This window comes from Helianthus annuus, chromosome 7 (genome assembly GCF_002127325.2).
Source record: "Helianthus annuus cultivar XRQ/B chromosome 7, HanXRQr2.0-SUNRISE, whole genome shotgun sequence".
Classification (NCBI taxonomy): Eukaryota; Viridiplantae; Streptophyta; class Magnoliopsida; order Asterales; family Asteraceae; genus Helianthus; species Helianthus annuus.
The window spans coordinates 64966345-64986360 of NC_035439.2; the positions used below are offsets into that span (position 1 = coordinate 64966345).

At 40.6% G+C, this 20016-nt stretch overlaps 1 non-coding gene across 1 annotated transcript; it reads left to right on the plus strand.

Moving 5' to 3' along the window:
- Positions 1-17673: 17673 nt before the first annotated feature.
- Positions 17674-17779, plus strand: LOC118480833. Its single transcript, XR_004863814.1, has one exon. It is a non-coding gene; the product is annotated as a small nucleolar RNA R71 (small nucleolar RNA).
- Positions 17780-20016: the final 2237 nt, after the last annotated feature.

Below are 20016 nucleotides of genomic sequence, written 5' to 3' on the forward strand. Positions count from 1 at the left end.
GCATATCATGGTGTACCCCCTAACGATTCTTTCGTATTCAAGCAAACGCCTTGCAGTACTTAATTTCATCTTCCGGTTTGTTTCGGTACACTTTCATCTGGTTCCAAACTCAGTGATTTTGTTCAGTCACCACTATTTCGAATCTTGTCATTACAATACCTTGTAGTGTCATTGCAAACTTGTAGCTTTTGTTAATCGTGGCCAACCGTTCCACGCAAAATACATAAACTTTTGTTGACTTATCATTTACATATTCATGATGCAACTACAAATAAAAGCAAGGATACACCAGGTTCGTCTGTACTCATTCGGTGTATCCTCACAGTTCAAAAGGTTCAAACACACTGAACCTTGCCACTCGTCTACTTGGGAGTTGACAGATCACTTTACCATATCATTTGAGTTGATAATTTCTGAATTCTTTTAGAGGGTGCTATGTTTCGTGAAAACTCGCTTGGATACTACAATCGGACATTTGAGGATCTTATTAGTTGAAAAATCCTCTCTTGTGGACCCCTGTTAGCTGGAATGCATTGGGCTATACGTAAAGTACGTTTTGTACTTCTGACATCAACTGCTAAGAGCACCCACCTTCTAAGCCCTAGGGTGCGGATTATTAAATATTCTTGGACCCACCAAGTGTGAGAAAGGTTTGATTCGATTTGATGACTAGCTACCTTGATGTTAAATATATATATACATGCGTGACGTGACCATAAGGAGTTAAGGTAGTATAAATTTCGAGGATGAAATTTCTTTAACGGGGGGAGAATGTGACAACCCTCACTAAACCAGGTTTCCGTACGACTTAATTAATATTTGCTTTCTGCCTAATTACTGTGCTTACTTGAAATTATGAATAAACTGCTACTTGAATGCTGATACATGTACTTACTTATATCGTACTTTACTTGCTGTCACTCCATGTTCTGCTTACAGCACCTTAGTGACAACCTTGATGCACCAAAAGCACAGTAGCACAATGAACGGATAACCTATTTAATGTGCTGTCATAGTTAGCACCAGGCAGGTACTGCCTCTAAGGCCTGTATGAGCCCGAGATAGTGTACTACACTAGTAGAGAGTGTAGGGATACAAGGGTTGTAGAACGGCGTCTCTAGGAATAAGTTACAGTGACTGGATGTGCCTAAAACATACACTAAGCACAAAATTCAGCACATTAACCAAAAATTCAGCATTTGGTTACCCAATAAAGTGCCAAAACATGAGAAAAATATTACTAGACACTTTCCAAAGTGTCGGGAATAAGTTGTGTCACTAAAAATGGTATTAACGACACTTAAAAGCTTTGTTAAGCGCTTTAACGGATTACTATCCAACCGAACAACCGGACTATACCCAGAACATGAAAATATTGCCATTAACATTATTTACCTTTTTCTGAACCAGTTAGGGTCCCTGAATGCCCTAACACCCGCCATAAAGCACTACGCACAACTAACCGGGTTAATACTTAACTAACCTAATTAACCTAACTGATAACTAACTAATTAGTTGAAAATGAACTAGCTACCCCCCCCCCCTTTAGAAACCGTCCCTAACAAGGGGACATACCTTGTACCATTTTAATTATTTTATTTTCACTTGTCTAATATCTAGAAAGCACTTAAACCTTTGGACCATAATCTTGCAATTGTCTATAAGAACATGAGATGGCACACATGAACATTCACTTAACATTACACCACAACACTCTCTCTTTCCCTCTCTACAAGCTCACGGCCAAGCACCCCTCTTTCAACCCTCCATCATTCGACTTCCATCTTCACATTCCAAGATCATTCTAGCATCAAGGGTCACGCATAAGGAGTCTTGGTGCACTTGGAGCTCGAAGGACCTCATTCTCTAGCTTTTATCCTCTCATTTTGCGCTTAGATTCTTCCCTAGCCCAGAGCTAGTGGTATGTTACTTAAATCACCTTCTTGAACTATCTTAAAGTGGTTAAAACGATTTGTAATGGTTGAAACTCGTAAACCTACAAGATGATGCTTTAAAGTCTACTAAAAACACAAATAATGATGGTTAAAAGCTTATATGTTGTGTAAATGTCGTAGTAATTGATTTGTGTGATTATTTGGACCCGATCTATGTTGTGGTAGCTCGGATCATCATTTAACCCGGGTTGGTCATGGTCATGGATCATGACACAAGGTTGTTTTGAATAAGGCAAGGGTTAAAGGGTGAAACTCTACCACACATGAATCATGAACTTGTGTAAAAGCGTTTTTACTTGCGAAATAGTATTTAAAACTAGCAGATCTACATATCTACAAGTGGTATTTTTAAAGAACCACATATCAAAGAAATCATGTTTTCTAAAAACGGATCTTACACTAACAAGTATGATTTTTAGAACACACAAGTGTGTAAACACTTGTGTAGCACAAAAGTTTCAACAAAATAATAATTTTTATAAAATTTACAAGAAGATGTAAAGACGGGATTTCTTTAAAAGTAAGGTTTTTATGAAATCGGATTGCTTTATAAAAAGATCCACTAAAAGTAATGGGGTTTACTTCATATTTTCAGTTAAACCACAAGTTCATGAGATTCTATGCGATTTACATATTTATTGCTAGTTTATTGTTTTGAACATTGTTTTGGTTGAATAAGGAAATTGTTGGTTTGATTTATAAAAGAAAATGATACGCTTGAAAGCGTGGCCACCTCCAGTTACAGAGGAAACTCTGGCGAAATTTTTCCAAAAACCTAACACTTAGAATTATTTTCACTATAAGTGATAGAAATGCTTTTCGACATGTTTTCAAAATATAAGTTTCGCCACGACTTTATTTACAAAATATCGGAGGTGGGATTTCACAAAATAAAACGTGATATATATATTTAGTAAATATATTTTTCACAACGTCACTTGTCAATTATTTTGTGAAGTGTATAAATATTATTTTTAGGGTAAAAATAATATTATCGAACGTTAACGAATCCAAAATAATACGAACGCTTTCACGATAAATATATATAAGTTACACCGGTAATTATTATTACCACTCGATCGTTAAAGCGTAACTTACGCACTTTAAAGAAATATTTATGAACGCGTATTTTGTCAACGTATTATTTTTTTTGGGAAATTATGTGAAATAAAAATATAATATTTTTGAGAAAAATAATTATATTTTGAAGTTAGAAATAAGATATATTTTAAGTGAGACTTAATAATATACTTCGAACACACATGTATTAAATCCCCCACCCTTGGGAAGGAAAATAATTACCAAGTATGCACAGAATGTAAACACGAAATAGTTGTCTAACTATTTCCCAAAACTTAAACCATAAAGCTAAGGCACGGCCGTCCGTCTAATAGAATTAGTACAGGTAGGTCGTTGCACAGCTGCTTGACTTGGAGACATACTTGGTAGAGACGCACCGCTGTGAGTTCATGTCCCCCTTTTCTCTTAACTGTTTTCAGTTTTTCTAAACTGCGGGGGTGAAATACATGTTACCATGATTACGAAAATTTCTTATATGGTGTGGTTAGCGTAAGGAGGGTTATTATTTAGATCATGTGAATTGGGTAGGCGGAAACTTGAGGTCATTAATCCTCACGGTAGGACCGAGGGGCAGGAGCGATAGATCTATTTGGGTGTAGCGAGCCCAGTCCCAGGCCCAGCATAACGGATCTCGGGATGACTTTGTACCCAGCGCATAAGTCTGCTAGGTTTGAGCCTTCCTACTTGCATTTCACACATATCAATGGCCTTGCAAACCATTGGTGATCTCTTTTTCCTTATTTGCTACACACCAGGATTTTATACTTACAAAGGTTTTTACTTACTCACTACACATGAACTTGCTCAACAATTTTTCTTGATTTTTCCAACTTACATGTATTTCAGGTAATTAAGGATCTGGCATGGTATGATACGTTTTCACGCTGCATATGAGAAATAAGGTCATCCAAGTTTAGGGGTCGTGGCTCTTGCCTGGACAAGCCACCGCTCTTAAACTACGTCTGCTTTATGTCTGTGATTCTGAATAATGTTTTTATGTTATTAGGTTGTAATTTCCGCTGCATGTGTCGGTACTTTAAAACAATGTTGTGGTACTTTTATTTTGAAACTTAATCAACGGATGATCTTGCATGGTTTTTAAATTCATATAGCTTGTTATGGTTAAGCTATGGTATTAAGAAGTCACACCAAATTAACCACGCTTCCGCAAAGCCAGGGTGTGACATAATGTCATGATGATGAACTCCACAAAAGCTCCTGATAAATTGCCTACAGAAGAAAATGGCATCTCCTCGTTCTTGAAAGCTTTGACTAAAACTAGCAGCAAAGAAAGTGTGCCGATGGTAGCTCCGGTGATAGCTCCTCTAACACATGATGATAGATCATCAGTCTCTGAGGAAAGCTCCATCTCCCAATTCTATGAAGAGATACCTCCAACAGATGAATTTGAGCATCTGTTCATGAATGAGGACAACACTGAAAGGGTCTATGTTTCTGACATTGACGATGAAGCCTCCCAAACTGTGACAACTGTGTTCTATAGTCGTGGTTCAATGTAAAACAATGATGATTATTAATAAAACAATGTGCTTTGGTGTTATTATATGTGTTTTGATGTTATTATGTGTGTATTTGTGTTTGGTGATTTTTCAATTTGATTCAATTCCGATTTCAAGCTCTAAATCGCTGTCTCCAAGGCATTGGTGATGTAAATCTTAAACAAGTGTTTCTGAACTCCTTCCCAGAGTCTCTCGCAAATGAGGCTTACAGAGCCTTAGAAGCTAAGAATATGACGGTTGCTCAAGCTTCTCTTGGTGGTCTTTACCAGCTCATCATGAATGCTCTGATAAAGTAATGCAACCAGAAACAGTTTTTGGTTGAATTTGAAAAAACCGGAAGAAGACTCGGGTCCGCGTGCAATGATAAACACTTGAAGATAAAATGCAAAGATGATTCATCATGCAGTTGTTCGAAGCCTCACAAAAAATCCAGGATTGTCCATTTCAAGAAGTCTGTTGATTACTATTCAAGGTCAGGCAAACACAACTCTCAAAGACAATGGAAGTTCCTCAACAAAAAATCAAAAATAGGTCGAAACACAAATCGGTGCTATGTCTGTAACAGAGAAGGTCACTTTGCAAAGGACTGCAAAGACAAAAGAAAGATCTAAGCCCTTCTTGAAGCCATCAACAAAGTAGAACCAGTAGATGTTTCTGATATTGAATCCTTATATTCCTTAGATGACGAGCCAGGAAAAAGGATGATATGTACCATTTCCTACAGCTCCAGTGAAGAATCAGAAACAAGTGAAACATCTGAATCTGAAGAAGAGCCACTATGGATCTACATGATGGACGAAGGTCCTCAAGATGGTTACGGCGACCCCTGCGGCCAGTCACTAACGGCGGCAATGTTCCAGAAAATCCAAAATCCACAAAACAGCAAACAGTATCCTAGCCTGAAGAATCACATGGAAGATTCTCTGTCCAAACAATTCAAGGAAAAGTGTACCCTATCACCCAAAAGGAATCTTCCAGCTCAGCCCAAAAAAGCAAAAGAGGTCGCAAGGCAAAAGCAAAAGCAGATTCCTGTCGCAGACAAAGGAATCAGTCAGAAAAGAAAAGATGAAGAGTCAGACCCACGTGAAGAAATAACGAGTGGTCACAAAAGAAGCTTACTAAAGAAGAAAAGCAAAAAGACAAAAGAGGTCATATGGGTCAACAAGGAAACAGGAAAACCATCAGGGCGTGAAAGGCGTGAAGCCAATCACACGAAGCCAGCAACAGGGAGTAAACAGAAGAAGCAACCCAGAAACTCATCATTACAGGAGGTAGCCAATCTTCAAGAATCCTGCACAATAGTTCAAGAAAATAAAGAAAGGAACCTTAAAGATTCTCTCCCAGATGATACTGCCTATTTAAAGGCAAGCAAGAATGAGAACTCCCACAACACAAACACCTCCATTCCAAAACAAGCAGTCATGAATCCGAATACTACCACCCTCATCCAAAAGCTCCAAAAGAAAGAGGTCCCTGAAGAAATCATCGAGGTGGTCAATAAATACGCCATCACTGATGAATCTTTCCTGAACTACAAAAACCTCCTCACTCTCACCTTCAAGACACAAGGCCCATTAATGGACGGGGATAAATTCTTCCCAGATTATCCCTTCCTAAATGTTTTCAGACTCAAAAACTTCCACAGATTATCAAAAGAAGGCCTTGCCTTCCTGTGGTACCTGACAGAGTCATTCGTCATAGCCATGGCCTTTAACTCCAACAAACTGTTAGCCTATCTTTTAGACTACCAGTTAGGCTGCTTATCAGGAGAAAAGGAAAACTTTGCCAAGTTCCTTAAATGGTTCCTCCCAATCCAAGTATGGGACCAACTCATGAGGGACTCTCCCAAAAAACACTGCATGATTCTGTTCCACATGCCGAGCCATTTCAGAAAGAAGAGTTATGGTCTAAACCATGCAGAACCTCCCAAGTTCAGGTGGGATATGAATCCTGCAGGGTGGTATGATATAAATCCTGCAGGATATTACTACAAGATCAACTACCGAGAAACTTGGATGGAAACCCGCACAAATCTCGCCAAGGCAAACCAGATAAAAATCGAAGATCTGCCACCAAAAATACTGAACGGAGAATACCCGTGGAAGGAAGAAGACCCTCAGACGATTGAATGGGAAAAACGGTCATAGAATATTTCAATAATATTCGAGCATTTACACATCCTCCCATGATCTTTCAACCAACTGGCCCCAGAAAGAACTCGATGTCTGATCCTGCCTAAGACAACGAACCGTACAACAAAGACACGCTCCCGTTTACTATCAAGATTCATGACTCCGCAAAACCAAATTAAACGAGCTAATGAATGCTTTAAGTTTTCTAATGGTGTGCTTAGGACTAAATAAAGTTTTATCACTCTTAAAGTGATAACCGTGTGCTTAGGAAAAGCTTTAATCACTCTTAAAGTGACGTAAGCGCTTATGTCATGTTTTCTAGATTTTTCTATGTATTATTAGGTGTGATGTATGTGTGATGTCATGGATGATGTAATCAAGCCTCTCATTGGTCTATAAAAGGAAGGCTCCCCTCAGTTGTAAATCATCCTTGGAAAGAAATAAAATCTTCTTCTATATTTCTCTCTTCTCTCTCACTTTTAATATCGAGTCTTGTTCAGAGTCTTGAGTCCTTCTTAGTTCTTCTGAGTCTAGTCCTTCTGAGTCCAAACCCTTGAGTATTTTATATTCAACACCTTTCTTTTATGTTTATCAGCCTAGCCTTCCCTAAAGCTTTTACTGGTTTTAAATAAATCAGCCATACCACCCCCCCTGACGTGATGTCGTGGGTCACGCAAATTTAATCCCCAAACAACTATAGATAGTGGTAGTAGGGTATCGAACTCAGGGAGTATGTGGAAGATGTGTTGAATGTATAGCTTTGTACTTAAACTAATATTAGACTAAATTGCAGAAATTAAAATTCAAGAGTTTGGATTGTTGATTTAGAAGACTAAATTAAAACTAATTCAAATCAAAGTTGGTTGTAAAACAAATTAGGAGAGAACAATGATCACCTTAGGTTTCAGTTTCTTTAAACAATTGTGTGTAATTCCAACTAGAAAGAGTTACATAGACATAACTCGTGTATAGATGATTGAAGTGATAAAAGGGAACAAAGTACTCGGATTATATAAACGCGAGGTTGTTTCCCGATGACCAATTAATCAATAACCAACCCTAACCCTTCCCGTGATATCTCGATTGCCAACGGCAGCAAGAACGTACAATTAAGACTAGAAATTGCAATATCGATTAACAAATTACAACAATCAAACATACACCATGATATTCAAGCAACGCAAGTTATCATTCTAGAAATTCAGAATTAAAACACACAAAAGTTCAAGAAACATTCACCTAAGATGATCACCGAAGAGTTTAGCCAGACATGGCTCGGTGAATCATCATCATAATCAAACTAATGTTCATACGAATCGAAAATACAAACCGAATGATAAGAATTGTTCACAAACCAAGCAAGCAGCCAAAAATCGCCCCAATGATGATCCAAAACCGTCCAATGATGAGAGATATTGAAAAGACACCCCAAAACTAACTTAAAAGTGGCAGTTACAAGTTTTTCTCGCAGACTCCACCGTAAATTACGGCATCACCGTAATTTACGGTGAACATAAAAATGCTACGGTGGAAATAGTCTGTGTTACGGTGGGAACCATTTGATTTTCAGGTCCACCGTAAATTACGGTGGGACCGTAATTTACGGTGATGACCTGAATGTTCTTCTTTCTTTCGTCTCTTGTTCCACTCTTGACCCGTTCATCACCAAAGCCTCCAAAGCTGCATTTAATCCATCTCTTAGCCCCCGAAATGCACCTGAAACATAAGCAACGGTAGTTATCTAATTCAAGATAATTACACGATTAAGTGGAGGATTATTTCATCTTTTAACATGCTTAAGGGTTGTCCAAAGGACCACCCGTCACATCCCCACACTTAACCGTTGCTTGTCCCAAGCAACTCATCAAAATGATTTCAAAACAAGTGATCAAATTAAACCAAGCAAAGCATGCAATCTTTTTACCAACCCCTTTTTAACACCCAAGCAATGCACCCCTCTCAAATTCTCTCCTCTCGGCTACAAGTGAAAACTAGCAAAGATAAGCTAGACACACACTAGGCAAACGGGTGGTTGCACAATCATAAGCTTGTACCTAAATCGATCATTCTCCTTAAATGGGTCAAACATGAATGCAAATCAAAGGGACTTCAAGGTTGTAACGCGGCTAGGTGTATAGGTAGGGAATGGAATATATATGAAGTAGCGAAAATTCAACCCGGTCTTTTTATTACAAACAAAAACAAACTAACAAACAAACAAACTACTATATACAAGACAATTAAGCCCCCTTTTTTTTTCTTTTCTTTTTTCTTTTTTTTTCATTGCTTTTTTTTCTTCTTCTTTTTTTTTTAACTAACACCCATACAATAACGCATTAACCATATCTACTTCAAACTAGCAAAACTACTAAAACTATCACTAACACTATAAGACCGGGTCAAATTTGGGTAAATTTTAAGTAAGTAGCTAGGGGAAACAAATGATAAGCTTTAAAGGCACAAAATGGGCAACTAAATGTCCAAACCCCCACCCCTCTCACTACCATGCTCATATATATACTTATGAGGTCCAACCCCCCAAGTCCCACACTCGCTCACACCAACGACGAGGCTACCTAATGCCCTTATCCTTTCTACATTCTTGTTTAACTAAGGATTCAAATCGCATTCAAGCACAAGTTCTAATGCACCCCCACCCGTAGCCACTCTCATCAAAGACAATTATTTATGTACAAGTGTGGCTACAACTCTCACCAAGAACGAAAAAGGTATCAAGGGTTGCCGGTGCATCAACTTGGGGCTAAATTAGGGCATTCAAAATTTCACATCATTTCGCTTGGCTCAAAAATTTTTAAACTCCAAAAATTTCCCCCCATCCCCACACTTGGGATACATTGACCCCAATCTGGCTTTGGGAGGCTTTGATCACTAACCCAATCAACATCAACAAAAGCTTTTTTCTCAAACCCCAAATTTCTTTTTGTATTTTTCATTTTATATTTTTTTTTATGTTTTTTCTTCTTTTTTAAACATGACACCACCAACAAACACCAACCCAACAATCAACCACATAATCAAACACCACCCATCCTCCCTACCATAACCAACATAAACCAAAAATATGTACAAACTATACACAAGAGGGAATACCACCTGATTAATAGTAGCGCGGTCCTGGAGGTCCAAAGATGGATGACATCATATCATTCCACTCTCCAAATCCGAATGCGCCACTGCTACTCCCTGCTTGTTGTTGCGCTCCCTCCTGTTGCCTTGGGTCAAGCCATTGAGAATGGTGGAGTGGTGGAGTCGGATATGAAATGCTACCATCATAAGGCGGCAATGAGGCATAGTCCACATGTTGTGGATCCTCAACCACCGGCCTTCCGGCATGCCAATCCGCATGCATCCGCCTCATTTGATCATCATGATATCTATTATTAGTATCCACCTCTCGAGAGTATGCGAAGGTACGGTTCCATGCCTCATGGCGATCGAAGCTATGTTTTAACGACCGCTCTATGCTTGCACTATTCCTCGTGTTTTGATCATACAACGTCCTCTCCGACCCCGACCATGTATCAAAAATAGATGCCGGCGGACGTTGACTTTCAATCACCTCTTGCATTGTACCACTATAAGCCCACCCCGGCTCATAAGGTTGCTGCGCATAGTCGTAGAACATACCACCATGACCTCCACCAAAACCCCCTAGACCAACATTTGCACCACCATGCGGCTCGTCCGCATAATCCTCGTCCCCACTCGGAACCATTTCTTCATCACTTTCCGGCTCATCCGGCTCTCCCGGTAACAACTCTCTTGCACCCAATTTTAACGCCCTCCACCGTTGACCTTCCGATTTCAACTTATGATAACGTTCCGACTGAGTATACGTCCAAACATTCCCCAACCTATCCAATGTAAAAGGCTGGTGCCTTTTTGTCAAACCTCGGTCTTCGGATGTTAGCGCTTTCTGTTGTTTCATCAAACCCGTAATTATGCGACAATACGGGACGATGTCTCTTCCATATTTGTTCCGGCAGATCCATAAGTGGTGCATGATAAGGTAACGTATCGGGAAGCGTGGGGACCCATGCATCAACGAATAAAGAACAGGTATCTCCGGGTACCTCACCTGTTCTTTGTCTCCCCTTCTTGGAATGACATTGAGAAGGCAGATTGTATGCAGCAATTTAGCTTCTATCTTCAAGTTCTTCCGGTATAGAACACCACTGTATCTACCGGGCAAAAACAATGCTGCCAACATGTCGTTCCATCTCACATGCTTTTCTGGTTTAAGCAATAAGTCATCAAGTGTGGGAATCATGTACTCCTTAGCCGGGAGACTGTCATACTTCCCCAGCCTCTTCAACGTGTCGAATGACATCTCCACCGGTACCCTATGTACCTTCCCGATCAACTTCATCTGTGATGGCTTGTTAAAGTTGTGACATTGTAAGGTTGCCATCCACTCTTGAATCTCTGTCATAAACAGGTTACTCTTATCTTTGTCGAAGCATTTAAGCGCCCCTTCCCAACCTAAAGCGCGAAACTTAGCAAACACCCCAAACTGGCCAAATTGGGGCTCATCAACTTCTTTCTCACAAATAAACGCGGCTGCCTTGTTTTTCAACTTATTCATGCAATCATTGTAAAGTGTTGGCTGCCAAATCTCGGGTTGATCATCCAAAGACCCTGAGTTCCATACCGGCTTTTCACTCGGGTCTAACTGCATCTCTTCTTCGCCTTCACTTTCGCTTTCACTAACCCTACCCATATATTGCCTCTTTCTTGGTGGTTGCTCCTTTTGTTTGCCCTTGCCTTTTGATGAAGACGAACTTGAACCCGCTTGTTCCTTTGTCCTAGCCATTCCCTACACACATGAGACAAGCAACAAAAGCAAACACCAAATTAAACCCTCTCTTCAAAATCATCCCCACACTTGCTTGTTATCATGGTTGTAGATGTTAGTGAACCAAAAGTATCTCAAAAATTTTTCAAAAATTGGGCATGATGTCTCTACAATGTAGAACATCCCAAAAGTTCACTACTTTAACCACAAATCCTACATCTACAACCAAAACCATGCTCAAATAAGCAATTTCATATTCATATCTAAGAACAAGCAAGTGGGCATGAACAATTAACCTAAATCCCTTACTTTTCACAATGTAGCACCAAAATATACACAATAAGCTTTCATACCTTTGTTTAAAGATGGAAGAGTGCTTGTGAAACCAAAAACTCCAAAACCCCCAAATTATCCCGAACTAGGGTTTCAAATTCGGACCCCAAAAGTGCGTTTTCTCTGAAATCTCTCCTCACAATCGACAAGGTTGTGAAAAATTAGTCAAGTTAGACCAAGATTTCACTTGATTTGGACAGGAATTTGGAAAGTTATGGAGGATGGAAGGTTTGGGAAGAAGAAGAACTATGGAGGTTGTGGTGGGTCTTGAGAAAAAGAAGAGATGATGGTAAAGTGAAGGAGAATGGGTGGATGGGGTTATCTTCACGTGACCAGGTTTTGTTTTTATTATATTTTATTTTTATTTTTTTATTTTTTTTATGTGCGGAACCCCAAACGACCGACATCACATTTCTGCGTACCGTAATTTACGGTCTCACCGTAAATTACGGTGAGACCTGAACATCAAAACTGCACCGTAACACAGTAGACTTACACGGTAAAACCCCAAACATTCCAACTTCCACCGTAAATTACGGTATGACCGTAATTTACGGTAAACACTGAACCTCAAATCTCCGCCGTAACTCAGTAGAATTTTACCGTAAAGCTCAACTTATTTCAACCACCACCGTGAATTACGGCCATACCGTAATTTACGGTGCATACTGGGCAGTTTTGGTTCTCCAAAATTCGAGTTTTTGTGTAAAACTTTTTAGATTTTTTTTAACTTTTTCGATTTTTTTATGTTTTTTAATTTTTTCAAAAACTTGTAAAAATTACCCTACCCCCTCAAAAATCCCGTGTTGTCCTCAACACAATGTAAGAGCAATTCGTGACCCGAACATCCCCACACTTGTTTCGAACACGGACTTCGAGGAACTATGGCAATTGTGCAATTATACAAAACAAAATACTACTATGTACACTACCACCAAACCTGGGCCTCTCATGGTTGTTCCTCATCGACCGGGCGTAAGATGTAGCCCGCTTTGTCAAGCTCCAAGTTGTTGATGTCATTTCCTTCCAAGTACGGCTTCAAGCGGTGACCGTTCACCGTTTGTTGTTTCAATGTTTGCTCGTCTTGAATGTCTACATCACCAAATCGCCCAACTCTTCGAATAACATACAGACCCATCCATTTGCTTTTAAGCTTGCCCGCAAACATCTTCAATCGTGAGTTGTACAACCAAACTTTCTGCCCCACTTCAAACGTTTTCTTTCGCAATTTCGCGTCATGCACTTTCTTTAATTTATCCTTATAAGCCGATGCACATTCGTACGCCTCATCTCGAATCTCTTCTATCTCGCTCAATTGCAACTTCCTCAACTTACCCGCCTCATCGTAATCCGCGTTGACTGTCTTGATCGCCCAATGTGCCCGATGCGCCAACTCCATTGGCAAGTGACAACCCTTACCATACACCATCCGGTAAGGTGTTGTGCCAATCGGAGTCTTGTAGGCCGTACGGTATGCCCACAAAGCATCATCTAACTTGCTCGACCAATCCTTTCTATCCGTTCATACCGTCTTCATGAGAATCTCCTTGATTTGACGGTTGGACACTTCGACTTGTCCACTCGTTTGCGGATGGTAAGGTGTGGCGACTCGGTGGTTCACGCTATACCTCTTCAATAATTTTCCGAACTTGAAGTTCTTGAAATGTGAACCACCATCACTTATAATAACCCGCGGGATTCCAAAGCGAGAGAAGATGTTGGATTGAACAAATTTACAAACAACCGAGTGGTCGTTCGTTCGTGTTGCAATAGCCTCAATCCACTTCGAGACATAATCCACCGCTACCAAAATATAAAGAAAGCCATTCGAATTCGGGAACGGACCCATAAAATCTATACCCCATACATCAAATATCTCTACAACCAAGATTGGTTGTAGTGGCATCTCATCCCTCTTCGATATGCTACCCATCTTTTGGCAATTTATACAATTTCGGGCGAACTCAATTGCATCCTTAAAAATAGTGGGCCAATAAAACCCACAAGAAAGTACCCGATAACCTGTTTTATGTCCACTAAAATGACCCCCGCAAGCGGACGAATGGGCATGAGTTAAGATTTCCAACACTTCCGTCTCGGGCACACACCTCCGTATAACCTGATCCGGTCCGATCTTGAAGAGATCCGGCTCATCCGAAATGTATTGCTTTACTTGGACCATGAATTGTTGTCGACGCTTTTTGGTCCAATGAGTTGGAATGGCACCCGTGGCTAAATAGTTGACATAATGAGCGTACCACGGTGCAACGAAAGTGGAAACAGCTAAAAGTTGCTCATCGGGGAAACTTTCATTGATTTCACTCACATTATCGGTCCCCTCCACCGGAATCCGAGACAAATGATCCGCTACTACATTCTCACTTCCCTTCTTGTCTCGGATCTCTAGATCGAACTCTTGTAATAATAAGACCCACCGAATCAAACGTGGCTTCGCATCCTTTTTCTCCATCAAGTACCGGACCGCACTATGATCCGAATAAACCACTACCTTGCTTCCCCAAATATACAAGCGAAACTTATCCAAAGCATACACCACCGCTAGTAATTCCTTCTCGGTTGTGGTGTAGTTAAGTTGCGCTTCGGATAAAGTTTTGCTTGCATAGTAAATAACCACCGGTTTCTTGTCAACCCGTTGACCCAAAACTGCACCAATAGTGGTGTCGCTCGCATCACACATTATCTCGAACGGCTTTGACCAATCGGGTGGTTGCAAGATAGGCGCCTTGACCAAGTGTTCCTTCAAAACAGTGAAAGCTTGCATACACTCGTTAGTGAAATCAAACGGGACATCTTTTAATAACAAGTTACATAAGGGTTTGGTGATAACACTAAAACCCTTAATGAAACGTTTATAAAAACCCGCGTGTCCCAAGAATGACCTTACACCCTTAACATTTTTAGGAGGTGGCAAAGATGATATTACCCGTATCTTTGCCTTATCCACCTCCATTCCCCTTTCAGAAATCACATGGCCCAACACAATGCCCTCTTGCACCATGAAATGACTTTTCTCCCAACTTAGCACTAAATTTTTCTCAACGCACCTTTTTAAAACCTTTTGCAATTCGTTGAGACAAGCATCAAAAGTAGTGCCAAAAATGGAGAAGTCATCCATAAATACTTCGAGCGACTCTCCAACCATGTCCGAGAAAATACTCATCATACATCGTTGGAAGGTTGCCGGAGCATTACACAAGCCAAATGGCATTCGCCTAAAGGCAAAGGTGCCATATGGACATGTGAAGGTGGTCTTGTGTTGGTCATCCGGGTGTATGGCAATTTGATTGTAACCCGAATACCCATCTAAGAAGCAATAATATTTTTGACCCGACAATTTTTCAATAATTTGGTCAATGAAAGGTAGCGGGAAATGGTCCTTAGAAGTGGCGGCATTCAATTTTCGGTAGTCAATACACACCCGCCACCCGGTAACTGGTCGGGTGGCAATTTGTTCACCACTTTCATCCTTGACTACTTGAATGCCGGCCTTCTTAGGCACTACTTGAGTGGGACTCACCCAAGCACTATCCGAAATCGGATAGATGATTCCCGCATCCAACCATTTAATTACCTCCTTTTTAACTACCTCCCTTAGGTTCGGGTTCAACCGCCTTTGAGCTTCTCGTGTCGGTTTGGCGTCTTCGGTCGTGATGATTTTATGCATGACAATGGATGGACTAATTCCTTTGAGGTCGGCAATCGTCCATCCAATAGCACCCTTGTTCGCATTTAAAACTTCCATTAATGCTTGCTCTTGTGCCAACTCCAAATTAGAGGCAATAATGACCGGTAAAGTGTCATTATCCCCTAAAAATACATACTTCAAATGGCTAGGCAAGTCCTTGAGCTCCAACTTTGGTGGTTCCTCCAATGATGGTTTTGTACCCGAATCGATCTCCACCGGTATACCCTCGAATTGGTGGGTCCATGGTGGTCTACCTTCTTTCATTGCCATAGCATCTTGTGCTTCCTCTTCAACCCGTAGTGCATAAGCATGTACCTGTTCAGAAAAGTCACACAGGCAAATATCCAAACCATCCTCCTCATACTCATGCAGGTTGCATCCATCTACTATGTCTGCCATGAAACACTCATCAACACCGTTAGCATTAGAATTGTTAGTAAAAACATTCAAACGCATTTTTCGATTTCCAAAAGCCATATCAACTGTACCAAATCTACAATCAATAATAGCATGTGCGGTGCTTAAAAATGGGCGACCCAAAATTATATTTTGTTGTTGTTTAGGGTCCGCCGATGAGTAATCCAAAACTAAGAAGTCCACCGGGTAATAAAACTCATCAATTTTTACAATTACGTTTTGAACCATACCCCGAGGCAACTTATGAGACAAGTCGGCCAAAACAACCGTCGTCTCCACCCTTGCTAATGGACCAAAGTCATATTGGTCATATAAGCCCCCCGGTAAAATGCTAACTCCGGCTCCGAGATCTAGCAACGCCTTAGCCATTTGAAAATTACCAACTTGTACATTAATCAATGGCGTGCCCGGATCTTGGAGCTTAGGAGGAAGCTCCCCATTCAACACCGCACTCACTTGCCCGGTTAAGTCCACCCGCTTAGGCACTTTCTTCTTGTTTTGCCTTTTTTGTGTACATAATTCTTTTAAGAATTTCGCATAAGCGGGGACTTGTTTTATTGCATCGAGGAGTGGGAGATTTATTTTTACTTGTTTGAACATATCCCACATCTCCTCTTTTTGAGGACCTCTCGACACAATAAAATTTTTCTTTCCCGGGTCAAGTAGGGCCGATGGAAATGGGACTTGACTCGGTTCACCCTCAACTTTTTCATTCTTTTCACTTTCACCCAAACCCGGTTTTTTAACAATTGTTTCTTTTGGTTTAACCGGTGAAAGTTCATCATCACTTTCAATTCCCGTGATATCCTCAACCACCCCCTCAACCAATTCGGGTGACAAATTGGCTTTAAATTCTTTCCCACTTCTTAAAACACTAACATGATTAATATTAACATTACCTCATGACGAACCATGTGAAGGGTTTACCTTAGTGTCGCTTGGAAGTTGACCGTTTCCTTTCTTCAATTCCGCCACATCAGTTGCTAATTGACCCATTTGGGTTGTTAGTGATTGGATGCTTTTATCACGAACCTCATCTTTTTGCATTCGCACTTCATCAAGTTGGTTCCGTTTTTGCATCTCCATTTGCATGCTCTTCAACATCTCCATCACCTCGTTTCCACCCGAAGACCCCCCTTGTTCTTGACCCGTTTGGTATTGTTTTTGATAACCTTGGTTATTTCCGCCTCGGTATCCACCTTGATTATTGTAAGATGTCCGTGAACCAAAATTACCTTGGCTACCTTGAAAATTTGGGTTTGCTTGATTTGAAGGGTTCCCATATCTAAAGTTCGGATGGTTCCTCAATCCGGGGTGGTAGGTATTAGAATTCATGTTGTTGTAGTTCCTACCACCTCCTCCTTGACCTTGACCTTGAACCGCATGGACTTCCTCGTATTGCCCGTCCAACATCCCTTGACAATTTTCAGCCGCATGACCTATTTCATTACACAAAGCACAAACATCATATATTTGGTTAGTGGTTTGAACATTACCATCATCTATGGCGTGCACTTGCGGTCGGGTAGTGGTCGGTCGGGCTCTTCTCGAGGCTTGAGCTTTTCTTTTTGATGTAGTTGCCATGCTTTCTAAAAACTCCCAATCATCATTCTCATCATTTGTTCCGAAGGTCCCACCGGTAATAGACATCAAATCACGTGCATCTTCGGCACTCAACCCCTCATGGAAGGCATTCATCAACTCCCACAATTCAATTCCATGATGAGGGCAATTCTTAATCATCATATTGAAACGCTCAAATGCCTCATGAAACATCTCACCATGTTGTTGTTGAAAGCTTCTCAACCCCTTCCTTGCATCGTTGGTCTTTTGGGCGGTGTAAAACTCATCCAAGAAGGTTTGTTGCATCTCCCCCCATGTATATATGGATGCCGAAGGTAACGTGTAGAACCACTTCTTCGCCTTATCTTCCAAGGAAAATTGGAACAAAACCAATTTGATATCGTCGGCTGAAAACCCTTGACTCCCAAGAGTGTTGCAAATAGAGTCATAAGCCTCTAAATGAAAATATGGCTCCTCCGTTGCCAACCCTTTGTACTTCGGTAAACTTTGCAAAGAGTTGGTTCTTACTTCAAATGTTCGCCCTTGATCATTATGAGGAATGACTACCGGTGAAGGGTTTTGCGTGATTACCGGCCGAAAATGTGCTTCAATGCCCCTCACATTTTCTCTAAGGTGTCTCCTTGGTACACCATACCTACCTCTTGGAATCATAGGACCATTTGGCCTTGGTACTTGTCCTTGTGGTGCGATTGGTTGTTGAAACTGTTGTTGTCGCATCAGTGGGCGCTGAGGTGGTCTTTGAAATTGTTGTTGTACATGTTGTGGCCGGACTTGTTGCAATGGAATAGGTTGTGGCATTGGTGGCCCTTGTGGTCTTGGCCGAATGTGTTGTGGTATAATTTGTTGTTGTGGCATTCCACCAACACTTGCCATCCCTTGAGATTGACTTTGCAAATACCCAAACTCCCCTTGATCACCATAACCTCCATAACCGTACCCATCATCTTCATAACCCTCATAATCTTCAAATCCCTCATCATAACCATCTCCTTGAATTCCCGAGGTCTGCCCAAATGGGATGGTCGAATACTGAAAGCCCGATTGTTGTTGTTGTGGTCTAAAAGATGAAGTAGTATGCACGATAGTTGAATTGGGTGCAATTGTGAAGGTGGATGATGATTGACCCGTAGTTGGGGGAAAGAAGTGAGATAATGGTGGGATTGTGGTGGATGGATTGTAGGTGATGGTAGGCTCAGTTTGAGTGGTGATTGGTTGGGTGACATTGGATGGTGTAAATTCAGCGGTGGTATTAGGTAATGTAGTGTTTGGTGATGGTTGGGTGGAAGTAGGTATAAAGGTTGAGGATGATTGACCCGTTGTAAGTGGAATTTGGGAATCAGCCATGATGTTTCTCGGTGTGATGGGTGAAGTGGGTGAACCAATGATTTTGTTTTCTCGCACTAAAACTCGGTTTTGTCTTAGCGTTCTTTCAATTTCCGGATCAAACGATAGCGGTGATGACCTGTGAGAGCCTCTAGTATGCATACACCTGAAGTACCTGCACACTAAACACAACCAACGTAAACCCGAAAATAACAAACAAAACTATTAAACTAACACACGTTGCGCACTACTCCCCGACAACGGCGCCAAAATTTGATGTGATGTCGTGGGTCACGCAAATTTAATCCCCAAACAACTATAGATAGTGGTAGTAGGGTATCGAACTCAGGGAGTATGTGGAAGATGTGTTGAATGTATAGCTTTGTACTTAAACTAATATTAGACTAAATTGCAGAAATTAAAATTCAAGAGTTTGGATTGTTGATTTAGAAGACTAAATTAAAAACTAATTCAAATCAAAGTTGGTTGTAAAACAAATTAGGAGAGAACAATGATCACCTTAGGTTTCAGTTTCTTTAAACAATTGTGTGTAATTCCAACTAGAAAGAGTTACATAGACATAACTCGTGTATAGATGATTGAAGTGATAAAAGGGAACAAAGTACTCGGATTATATAAACGCGAGGTTGTTTCCCGATGACCAATTAATCAATAACCAACCCTAACCCTTCCCGTGATATCTCGATTGCCAACGGCAGCAAGAACGTACAATTAAGACTAGAAATTGCAATATCGATTAACAAATTACAACAATCAAACATACACCATGACATTCAAGCAACGCAAGTTATCATTCTAGAAATTCAGAATTAAAACACACAAAAGTTCAAGAAACATTCACCTAAGATGATCACCGAAGAGTTTTGCCAGACATGGCTCGGTGAATCATCATCATAATCAAACTAATGTTCATACGAATCGAAAATACAAACCGAATGATAAGAATTGTTCACAAACCAAGCAAGCAGCCAAAAATCGCCCCAATGATGATCCAAAACCGTCCAATGATGAGAGATATTGAAAAGACACCCCAAAACTAACTTAAAAGTGGCAGTTACAAGTTTTTCTCGCAGACTCCACCGTAAATTACGGCATCACCGTAATTTACGGTGAACATAAAAGTGCTACG